Raw genomic sequence first — 12,775 nt, 5'->3', positions numbered from 1 at the left:
AAAGTTAGTTTGAGGTCAAAAATACTTTTATTTTTGAGAAGCTTTTCAATTATTAAGGGTTTAAAACGTTTGATCTAAATAGGATCATAAGTTGGGTGCAGTGGCTCACACCTGTAATCCCAGCATTTTGGGAGGCCGAGGCAGGTGAATCACTTAAGGTCAGGAGTTCGAGACTAGCCTGGCCAACATGGTGAAACCCTGTCTCTACTAAAAATACAAAAATTAGCTGGGTGTGGTGGCACACACCTGCAATCCCAGCTACTTGGGAGGCTGAGGCAGAAGGATCACTTGAATCCAGGAGGCGGAGGTTGCCATGGGCCGAGATATGTCACCGTACTGCAGCCTGGGTGACAGAGCGAGACTCTGCCTCAAAAAATAAATAAGTAAATAAAATAAAATAAATTAAATAAATAGGATCATAGGTCACTATGAAATAAAATCAAGTGATGAAACATTTCAAAGGCACAAAGTGTGACAGGTAGTCAGGCATGAGCAGGGCAGGAGAGAACTCCCCTACCCCAACCAGGAGTGTCAGGTGACCATCAGGTGATGGTTCAGCAGTTGTCGCACTGCCTCTCTAAAAATGATAATTTGGCAGCCAGCGCCAGGAAAAGACAATTACCTTATGGTCTACAGCTGCCCCACTAAAGTGTTAATTGATCGCAGGCACCAGGGAGAGGCAGTTTTCCAAATAGATGAAAACACTTGAGATTGGTAATAGGCTTCCAATAAAATCTCAGGAATTGGGCAAGTGAGCTCAGGCATGCACACTGAGAGACTAAGTGGTGGATTATGACCTCCCAGGGACATTCCACCACAAAAGGAAAGAAAGTCTTAGATGGGCATGCCTACAGCTTCCTAAACATACTGCACATGCCCACTTCCCAAGAGTAAGGAGGGCACTACACATGTAGTGGATACTTAAAATTGCTTGCTCCCTATATGTGTATCCACTACACATGTAGAGGATACTTAAAATTTCCGCTTCATATCTGAACTGTAGGGGCAGTTAAAGGCTGGGATAGGCTCCTCTACCTCACGGTTGTGGGGCCTGCGTTAGCAGAGGACCTGGCGAGCGCTGAGTCCGGTCTCAGAGAAGATACACCAGTGAAGACTATGGCTTCCACTTACTCCTTTCTGCCTCCTAGTGTTTACCCACGTGTCCCTGCATGTGGTGAGCCTCCTCCTACTTACATTGGGAAATTTGATATTGTGTCCAGAATTGGTGGGTTCTTGGTCTCACTGACTTCAAGAACGAAGCCGCGGACCATCACGGCTTGACTTCGGGAGCAGAAGATAGCAAAGTTTGATTGTCCTCTTGGCAACTACAGCCAATAACTCGGGGTGGAGCCAAGATGGCCGAATAGGAACAGCTCCGGTCTCCAGCTCCCAGCCCCAGCGACACAGAAGACGGGTGATTTCTGCATTTCTGCTTGAGGTACCGGTTTCATCTCACTAGGGAGTGCCTAACAGTGGGTTCAGGACAGTCGGTGAAGCGCACTGTGCGCGAGCCGAAGCAGGGCGAGGCATTGCCTCACGCGGGAAGCGCAAGGGGTCAGGGAGTTCCCTTTCCTAGTCAAAGAAAGGGGAAACAGACGGCACCTGGAATATCGGGTCAGTCCCGTCCTAATACTGCGCTTTTCCAACGGGCCTGGAAAACGGCACACTGGGAGATTGTGTCCCGCACCTGGCTCGGAGGGTCCTATGCCCACAGAGTCTTGCTGATTGGTAGCACAGCAGTCTCAGATCAAGCTGCAAGGCGGCAGCGAGGCTGGGGGAGGGGCGCCCGCCATTGCCCAGGCTTGCTTAGGTAAACAAAGCAGCCAGGAAGCTCGAACTGGGTGGAGCCCACCACAGCTCAAGGAGGCCTGCCTGCCTCTGTAGGCTCCACCTCTGGGGGCAGGGCACAGACAACCAAAAACTCAGCCAGAACCTCCACAGCCTTAAATGTCCCTGTCTGACTGACAGCTTTGAAGAGAGTAGTGGTTCTCCCAGCACACAGCTGGAGATCTGAGAACGGACAGACTGCCTCCTAAAGTGGGTCCCTCACCCCTGAGCAGCCTAACTGGGAGGCACCCCCTCAGTAGGGACAGACCGACACCTCATTCAACCGGGTACTCCTCTGAGACAAAACTTTCAGAGGAACTATCAGACAGCTGAATTTGTGGTCTCACGAAAATCCGCTGTTCTGCAGCCACCGGTGCTGACACCCAGCCAAACAGGGTCTGGAGTGGACCTCTAGTAAACTCCAACAGACCTGCAGCTGAGGGTCTTGTCTGGTAGAAGGAAAATTAACAAACAGAAAGGACATCCACACCAAAAACCCATCTGTACATCATCATCATCAAAGACAAAAAGTAGACAAAACCACAAAGATGGGGAAAAAACAGACCAAAAAAACTGGAAACTCTAAAAAACAGAGCACCTCTCCTCCTCCAAAGGAACGCAGTTCCTCACCAGCAATGGAACAAAGCTGGATGGAGGATGACTTTGATGAGTTGAGAGAAGGCTTCAGACGATCAAACTACTCTGAGCTACGAGAGGAAATTCAAAACAATAGCAAAGAAGTTAAAAACTTTGAAAAAAAATTAGAAGAATGGATAACTAGAATAACCAATGGAGAGAAGGGCTTAAAGGAGATGATGGAGCTGAAAGCCAAGTTTCGAGAACTACGCGAAGAATGCAGAAGCCTCAGTAGCAGATGCGATCAACTGGAAGAAAGGGTATCGCTGATAGAAGATGAAATGAATGAAATGAAGAGAGAAGGGAAGTTTAGAGAAAAAAGAATAAAAAGAAATGAACAAAGCCTCCAAGAAATTTGGGACTATGTGAAAAGACCAAACCTACATCTGATTGGTATACCTGAAAATGATGGGGAGAATGGAACCAAGTTGGAAAACACTCTGCAAGATATTATCCAGGAGAACTTCCCCAATCTAGCAAGGCAGGCCAGCATTCAGATTCAGGAAATACAGAGAACGCCACAAAGATACTCCTCGAGAAGGGCAACTCCAAGACACATAATTGTCAGATTCACCAAAGTTGAAATGAAGGAAAAAATGTTAAGGGCAGCCAGAGAGAAAGGTCGGGTTACCCACAAAGGGAAGCCCATCAGACTAACAGCTGATCTCTCAGCAGAAACTCTACAAGCCAGAAGAGAGTGGGGGCCGATATTCAACATTCTTAAAGAAAAGAATTTTCAACCCAGAATTTCCTATCCCGCCAAACTAAGCTTCATAAGTGAAGGAGAAATAAAATACTTTACAGACAAGCACACGCTGAGTGATTTTGTCACCACCAGGCCTGCCCTAAAAGAGCTCCTGAAGGAAGCACTAAACATGGAAAGGAACAACCGGTACCAGCCCCTGCAAAAACATGCCAAATTGTAAAGACCATCGAGGCTAGGAAGAAACTATAGCAACTAACGAGCAAAATAACCAACTAACATCATAATGACAGGATCAGATTCACACATAACAATATTCACGTTAAATGTAAATGGGCTAAATGCTCCAATCAAAAGACACAGATTGGCAAACTGGATAAGGAGTCAGGACCCATCAGTGTGCTGTATTCAGGAAACCCATCTCACGTGCAGAGACACACATAGACTCAAAATAAAGGGATGGAGGAAGATCTATCAAGCAACTGGAAAACAAAAAAAGGCAGGGGTTGCAATCCTAGTCTCTGATAAAATAGACTTTAAACCAACAAAGATCAAAAGAGACAAAGAAGGCCATTACATAATGGTAAAGGGATCAATTCAACAAGAAGAGCTAACTATCCTAAATATATATGCACCCAACACAGGAGCACCCAGATTCATAAAGCAAGTCCTCAGTGACCTACAAAGGGACTTAAACTCCCACACAATAATAATGGGAGATTTAAACACCCCACTGTCAGCATTAGACAGATCAACGAGACAGAAAGTTAACAAGGATATCCAGGAATTGAACTCAGCTCTACATAAAGTGGACCTAATAGACATCTACAGAACTCTCCACCCCAAATCAACAGAATATACATTTTTTTCAGCACCACACCACACCTATTCCAAAATTGACCACATAGTTGGAAGTAAAGCTCTTCTCAGCAAATGTAAAAGAACAGAGATTATAACAAACTGTCTCTCAGACCACAGTGCAATCAAACTAGAACTGAGGATTAAGAAACTCAGTCAAAACCGCTCAACTACATGGAAACTGAACAACCTGCTCCTGAATGACTATTGGGTACATAATGAAATGAAGGCAGAAATAAAGATGTTCTTTGAAACCAACGAGAACAAAGACACAACATACCAGAATCTCTGGGACACGTTCAAAGCAGTGTGTAGAGGGAAATTTATAGCACTAAATGCCCACAAGAGAAAGCAGGAAAGATCCAAAATTGACACCCTAACATCACAATTAAAAGAACTAGAAAAGCAAGAGCAAACACATTCAAAAGCTAGCAGAAGGCTAGAAATAACTAAAATCAGAGCAGAACTGAAGGAAATAGAGACACAAAAAACCCTTCAAAAAATTAATGAATCCAGGAGCTGGTTTTTTGAAAAGATCAACAAAATTGATGGACCGCTAGCAAGACTAATAAAGAAGAAAAGAGAGAAGAATCAAATAGATGCAATAAAAAACGAAAAAGGTGATATCACCACCGATCCCACAGAAATACAATCTACCATCAGAGGATACTACAAACACCTCTATGCAAATAAACTAGAAAATCTAGAAGAAATGGATAAATTCCTCGACAAATACACCCTCCCAAGACTAAACCAGGAAGAAGTTGAATCTCTGAATAGACCAATAACAGGTTCTGAAATTGTGGCAATAATCAATAGCTTATCAACCAAAAAGAGTCCAGGACCTGATGGATTCACAGCTGAATTCTACCAGAGGTACAAGGAGGAACTGGTACCATTCCTTCTGAAACTATTCCAATCGATAGAAAAAGAGGGAATCCTCCCTAACACATTTTACGAAGCCAGCATCGTCCTGATACCAAAACCTGGCAGAGACATAACCAAAAAAGAGAATTTCAGACCAATATCCTTGATGAACATTGATGCAAAAATCCTCAATAAAATACTGGCAAACCGAATCCAGCAGCACATCAAAAAGCTTATCCACCATGATCAAGTGGGCTTCATCCCTGGGATGCAAGGCTGGTTCAACATACGCAAATCAATAAATGTAATCCAGCATATAAACAGAACCAAAGACAAAAACCACATGATTATCTCAATAGATGCAGAAAAGGCCTTTGACAAAATTCAACAACCCTTCATGCTAAAAACTCCCAATAAATTAGGTATTGATGGGACGTATCTCAAAATAATAAGAGCTATCTACAACAAACCCACAGCCAATATCATACTGAATGGGCAAAAACTGGAAGCATTCCCTCTGAAAACTGGCACAAGACAGGGATGCCCTCTCTCACCGCTCCTATTCAACATAGTGCTGGAAGTTCTGGCCAGAGCAATCAGGCAGGAGAAGGAAATAAAGGGTATTCAATTAGGAAAAGAGGAAGTCAAATTGTCCCTGTTTGCAGATGACATGATTGTATATCTAGAAAACCCCATTGTCTCAGCCCAAAATCTCCTTAAGCTGATTAGCAACTTCAGCAAAGTCTCAGGATACAAAATTAATGTACAAAAATCACAAGCATTCTTGTACACCAATCACAGACAAACAGAGAGCCAAATCATGAGTGAACTCCCATTCACAATTGCTTCAAAGAGAATAAAATACCTAGGAATCCAACTTACAAGGGATGTGGAGGACCTCTTCAAGGAGAACTACAAACCACTGCTCAATGAAATAAAAGAGGATACAAACAAATGGAAGAACATTCCATGCTCATGGGTTGGAAGAATCAATATCGTGAAAATGGCCATACTGCCCAAGGTAATTTATAGATTCAATGCCATCCCCATCAAGCTACCAATGACTTTCTTCACAGAATTGGAAAAAACTACTTTAAAGTTCATATGGAACCAAAAAAGAGCCCGCATCGCCAAGTCAATCCTAAGCCAAAAGAACAAAGCTGGAGGCATCACGCTACCTGACTTTAAACTCTACTACAAGGCTACAGTAACCAAAACAGCATGGTACTGGTACCACAACAGAGACATAGATCAATGGAACAGAACAGAGCCCTCAGAAATGATGCCGCATAGCTACAACTATCTGATCTTTGACAAACCTGACAAAAACAAGAAATGGGGAAAGGATTCCCTATTTAATAAATGGTGCTGGGAAAACTGGCTAGCCATATGTAGAAAGCTGCAACTGGATCCCTTCCTTACACCTTATACAAAAATTAATTCAAGATGGATTAAAGACTTATATGTTAGACCTAAAACCATTAAAATCCTACAAGAAAACCTAGGCAATACCATTCAGGACATAGGCATGGGCAAGGACTTCATGTCTAAAACACCAAAAGCAATGGCAACAAAAGCCAAAATCGACAAATGGGATCTCATTAAACTAAAGAGCTTCTGCACAGCAAAAGAAACTATCATCAGAGTGAACAGGCAACCTACACAATGGGAGAAAATGTTTGCAACCTACTCATCTGACAAAGGGCTAATATCCAGAATCTACAATGAACTCAAACAAATTTACAAGAAAAAAACAAACAACCCCATCAAAAAGTGGGCAGAGGACATGAACAGACACTTCTCAAAAGAAGACATTTATGCAGCCAAAAAACACATGAAGAAATGCTCCTCATCACTGGCCATCAGAGAAATGCAAATCAAAACCACAGTGAGATACCATCTTACACCAGTTAGAATGGCCATCATTAAAAAATCAGGAAACAACAGGTGCTGGAGAGGATGTGGAGAAATAGGAACACTTTTACACTGTTGGTGGGACTGTAAACTAGTTCAACCATTGTGGAAGTCAGTGTGGCGATTCCTCAGGGATCTAGAACTAGAAATACCATTTGACCCAGCCATCCCATTACTGGGTATATACCCAAAGGACTATAAATCATGCTGCTATAAAGACACATGCACACGTATGTTTATTGCGGCACTATTCACAATAGCAAAGAGTTGGAACCAACCCAAATGTCCAACAACGATAGACTGGATTAAGAAAATGTGGCACATATACACCATGGAATACTATGCAGCCATAAAAAATGATGAGTTCGTGTCCTTTGTAGGAACATGGATGAAACTGGAGACCATCATTCTCAGTAAACTATCGCAAGGACAAAAAACCAAACACCGCATGTTCTCACTCATAGGTGGGAATTGAACAATGAGAACTCATGGACACAGGAAGGGGAACATCACGCTCCGGGGACTGTTGTGGGGTGGGGGTAGGGGGGAGGGACAGCATTAGGAGATACACCTAATGCTAAATGACGAGTTAATGGGTGCAGGAAATCAACATGGCACATGGATACATATGTAACAAACCTGCACATTGTGCACATGTACCCTAAAACCCTAAAGTATAATAAAAAAAAAAAAAAAAAAGAACAACAACAACAACAAAAAAGCCATATCTGAACTGTAAAGCTCATTTCTAGGGATTTTCTGCCTCTCCCCTCCCCAGCCACTCCAGGCTCAATCTAGACTTTTAGTTTCTACTGACCTCGAAGAATTGCCCACAGTGGCACTGTCCTGTGTTCCAACACTGTTTTGTTGGAATGTGCACTACACATAGCGCACATGCCCACTTCCCAAGAGTAAGGAGGGCACTACACATTCACAATTGGGGAAGAATGAGGGGAAAGGGGCACAAGAAGCTGGAAGTGGGCCAGCATATAAAGTCCTAGGATCAAGGTTAAATGCCATCCTTGTCCTTCAAGTCGCCCGCTTGGGTCTCTTCCAAGTGTACTTTCCTTTCATTACTGCTCTAAAGCTTTTTAATAAGCTTTCACTCCTGCTCTGAAACTTGCCTTGGTCTCTTTCTTTGCCTTCCGCCCCTCAGTCGTATTCTTTCTTCTGAGGCGGCAAGAACTGAGGTTGCTATAGACCCGTACGGATTCGTCACAGATAATGTGGATACTTTCCACCCCTAACAAAAGCACCTGCAATTATCTTGTTGAACCATGGATCCTCTATTTCCTAAGCTAGTTACCAAAAAGGTAAAGAAATACTCTCACAATTTTCTATTAAGAATAGATCAGGCCGAGCGCGGTGGCTCACACCTGTAATCCCAGCACTTTGGGAGGCCTAGGCAGGCAGATCACAAGGTCAAGAGATCGAGACCATCCTGGCCAACATGGTGAAACCCCGTCTCTACTAAAAATACAGAAATTAGCTGGGCATGGTGGCCCGTGCCTGTAGTCCCAGCTACTTGGGAGGCTGAGGCAGGAGAATCACTTGAACCCAGGAGGTGGAGGTTGCAGTGAGCCAAGATCGCACCACTGCACTCCAGCCTGGCGACAGAGCGAGACTCCGTCTCAAAAAAAAAAAAAGATCAGTGCTTTGGGAAAACCCTATTATTCCAACATGGGGACCCAAACTCCAGCCTTGCATCAGTATATTTTTGATATTAATGCTCTATTTTTAGAAAAACTTATAAACAATTCCCTTCTAATTTTAGCCAACTTGCTCACACGTAAAATTTCTTTCACGAGATTTATCTTTTATAAACCTTCTACGGCCTATTTAAAACTTCAGTTTTGTCCTACACTTTCTTTTTTTTATACTGGCATTTTATCTTAGGACAAAAATTTACTTTTTTTCTCCTTATCATTTTGACCAAAGTTCTCTCTTATGCGAAAGAAAAAATTCCTCTTTCCTTTTAACTTTCTTTACCCAAAATACACCCTCATAACTTTTTTTTTTTTTTTGCATCTTTCTTACTTCCTGGTTTCTTCCTGCCTCATTTCTATTTCCTTCCTAAATCCATATTTTAAAATGACTTTTAAATACCTTTAAATTAGATAAAATTGCTCTTCTTAATGCAAAATGTATCCTCATGTCTTCTTATAATTTTTCTCACCACAAACACATCTTACTTTTCTTGTACACTTTGCATGTAGAATTTTTTCTTTTTCTGATAGTTTTGATTACATATATTAATTAGAATTTTAAAATTCTCAATGATCTTAATTTTTGTGAATAACTAGGAGGTTATCTGACCTATTTGTGATATACCAACATTTTATGACTATATATTTCACAACTTTTAGACATTGTAAAAAAAATTGTTCTTGAAAAAACAAGTTTTTTGTTCCTCAAACAAGTTTTTTTTAATTTACTAACAGAGATTCAAATATATTTAGTCTATATCATATAAAAACAAAATGCCAAAGTATACAAACTTTAAGCTTGTGCTTAATAATTAATGTTTTAGTATTTTAACTTATTTAGCAATGACCAAGACATTTAACTGTCATATATTACATAATTCCACTTTAAGATTTCAAATTACCAAAAACATTTTTGAAACTATGAGGAGTTTATTTGTAAACACTTATGCCTAATTTACTTGTTTTTGACAATCATGTTTGAACTGTTTATAAAACTTCTGTAAGACATTGAACAAAACTCTCCATCAAGTTATTTCTCTGCTAACGATTTCTACAGCATGCATATGATAGGCAAGAAGTCTAAAGTTAAATACATGAGTATTTTTGCTGATCAGAAGACATGGCTGCTTTTCAAATACGTTGACTCTTGAACAGCATGGGTTTGAACTGCACAATTCCACTTATATGTGGATTTTCTTTTGCCTCTGCCACCCTGCCACAGGAAGACTAACCCCCCCATTTTCTCCTCCTCAGCCCAGTCAATGTGAAGACAATGAGGATGAAGATCTTTATGATGATCCACTTCCATTTAATGAATGGTAAATATATATCTTCTCTTCCTTATAATTTTCTTAATAACATTTTATTTTGTCTAGCTTACTTAATTGTAAGAATACTGTATATAATACGAATATGTGTTAATTGACTGTTTATGTATTTATAAGGCTTCCAGTCAATAGTAGGCTGTCAATTTAAATAACAGAGAGAGGCTCTCTAAAATATATATATATTTATTTGGGAATAAAGCATTAAAATGGAAATACACATGCCACAGTAAACTATGTGCATATTCAGGGAAGTCAAGGATGACAAAGGCTTTTAAAGGAAGAAATGAAGAGGATGACATAATTATTTTGAAATAATTATCCTTGATTACAAAGATCAATAATAAGGGTGATGCCAGTCTGAGGTCCGACAGGTAGTTGCTAGGCAGATGTCCTTTTAGAAGTATTTTTTTGCATAAGGTTGCGGTGGCCTTTGTGTAAGGTTGTAGCTTTTGGCCGGGTGCGGTGGCTCAAGCCTGTAATCCCAGCACTTTGGGAGGCCGAGGCGGGCGGATCACGAGGTCAGCAGATCGAGACCACGGTGAAACCCCGTCTCTACTAAAAATACAAAAAAATTAGCTGGGCGTGGTGGCGGGCACCTGTAGTCCCAGCTACTCAGGAGGCTGAGGCAGGAGAATGGCGTGAACCTGGGAGGCAGAGCTTGCAGTGAGCCGAGATTGTGCCACTGCACTCCAGCCTGGGCCACAGAGTGACACTCCGTCTCAAAAAAAAAAAAAAAAGGTTGTAGCTTTTGCAGTCTTTTGTGATCATTTTTGTTATCAGGCACACAAATATGAGAACCCTCTCTTCATGACCTTCCCTGGCTCTATTTCTCCGGATTTTCTAAACCCATTTTGATTTTGACAACTTTCACAAGGCTATTAGTAGTTAAGTTTCTGGGAAACCATTGCAGATGAGTGACAACTATCTGGGCCAGTGGCACAGGGGTAAAATAATTTACTACGACAGGTGTAGGTAGAGAAAGGCAGATTTATTAGAGAAAGTATGAAAATATGGCGCAAAGAACCAATGAACAGAATCAGCAAGAGAGGAGCTGACTGAAAGGAAACAAAAGCTTGCTGGAGATTTTAAGAGAATGGTTCCTGGGCTGCAGAGTTCTGCGAGCAGTACTCATAACCCCAAAGTTGCAGTAAGCTAACTTGCAAGTATCTGGTGATAGCGGGGCTCAGGAAGATTATGCGTTATTTGCATAGGAGGGCTATGTGTCCTGGACCATGAATGTCATCAACATATTAATGACATTCTTCACAAGGATTGTTTTTTCTATTGAACCGCAAAAGACCTTTAATAACCAAAACAATCTAGAGCAAAAACAACAAATCTAAAGGTCTCACACTACCTGACTTTAAAATATACTACAAAGATCTAGTGACCAAAATAGGTTGATACTGGCATAAAATCAGAAACATAGACCAATGGAACAGAATAGAAAGCCCAGAAACAAATCTGCACATCTATAGCCAACTGATTTTCAAAAAAAGTTTCCAAGGACACACATTGGGAAAAGGACAGTCTCTTCGATAAATGGTACTAGGGGACTGGATAGCCACATGCACAAAAATGAAACTAGACCCTTATCTTTCACCATATTCAAAAATCAACTAAAAATGATTGAAAGACTTGAAACTATGGAACTAGTGGGAGAAAAACATTGGAGAAATACTTCATGACATTAGACTGGGGCAAAGATTTTTTGTTACTTTTTTTATTTTTAAAAAGAAAGTACTATTTTCACAAGAGGATGGGTGTCAAGGAAAGATTTTTTGGCTATGACTCTACAAGCATAGGCAACAAAAGTAAAAATAGACAAATGGGATTAAATCAAACTAAAAACTCTACAGCAAAGGAAACATTCAGAGTGAACAGACACCTACAGAATGGGAGAAATACTTGCAAACTATATATATGACAAGTGGTTAATATCCAGAATATATAAGAAACTGAAACAACTCAAGAGAAAAAATAAAAAGACTACCAAATAACCTGATTTAAAAATTGGCAAATGATCTGAAGAGACACTCCTCAAAATAAGACAAATAGCCAACAGTTTTATGAAGAAATGCTCAGCAGCACTAATAATCAGGGAAAAGCAAGTCAAAACCAAAATGAGATATTTCCTTATTCCAGTTAGAATGGCTACTGTCAAAGAGAAAAAGATAAAAATGCTGGCAAGAATGTGGAGAAAAAACAACCTTTACATGCTGTTGATGGAGATTTAAATTAGTACAGCCATTATGGAAAACAGTACGGAGGTTTCTCAAAAAATTAAAAATAAAACTACCATATTATTCAGCAACCCTATTACTGGGTATATATCCAAAGGAAAGGAAATCAGTATGTCAAGGAGATGTCGGCACTCCTATGTTTATTGCAGCAGTATTCTCAGTAGCCAAGATATAGAATCAACCAAAGTGCCCATCAACAGATGACTGGATAGAGAAAATTTAGTATATATACATAATGAAATACTATTCAGCCATAAAAATGAATGAAATCCCATCATTTGTGGCAACATGGATGAACTTGGAGGACATTATGTTAAGTGAAATAAGCCAGACCCTAAAGATGAATACCATATGATCTCATTCACATGAGATACATACATAAATGTAACATTTTGGGGAAACCGGGTAAAAGGCACACAGGATTTCTTTACTATCTCTGCAATTTCTTGTTAATTTATATTTCAAAATAAAAAGTTAATAAATAATCAAAGAAAGACAAAGTCAGAGGCTTATGTGTTTGGTGAGACAGTGTTCCCTGATGCAAGGAGCAATAGATTTGGAGTCAGATGAACGAAGACCAGTTTCTGCTCCCCATGCCTTACCAGCTGTGTGCCCTTAAGAAAGTCAGTTAACCTTTCTGAGCTTCAGTTTTCTATTTCATAGAATGGTCCTTATCAATTTTCTAGCTACAAA

General features: G+C 40.6%; 1 protein-coding gene across 3 annotated transcripts in view; it reads left to right on the top strand.

Moving 5' to 3' along the window:
- DEFB115 (defensin beta 115) overlaps window positions 1–12,775 on the top strand; it is a 218,068-nt gene that overhangs the window by 199,804 nt on the left and 5,489 nt on the right. For 2 of the 3 annotated variants that reach the window (XR_010119419.1, XR_010119420.1), the window contains exon 3: window positions 9,766–9,830. The exons of the other annotated variant lie outside the window; for it this stretch is intronic. The gene's annotated coding sequence lies outside the window, so the exon portion shown is untranslated. Of the gene's footprint in view, window positions 1–9,765; window positions 9,831–12,775 lie in introns of those variants that run through there. 3 annotated transcript variants of the gene reach the window in all.

The sequence above is a fragment of the Symphalangus syndactylus genome, chromosome 24 (assembly GCF_028878055.3).
Source record: "Symphalangus syndactylus isolate Jambi chromosome 24, NHGRI_mSymSyn1-v2.1_pri, whole genome shotgun sequence".
NCBI lineage: Eukaryota > Metazoa > Chordata > Mammalia > Primates > Hylobatidae > Symphalangus > Symphalangus syndactylus.
This window is presented reverse-complemented; position numbering and strand designations above follow the sequence as displayed.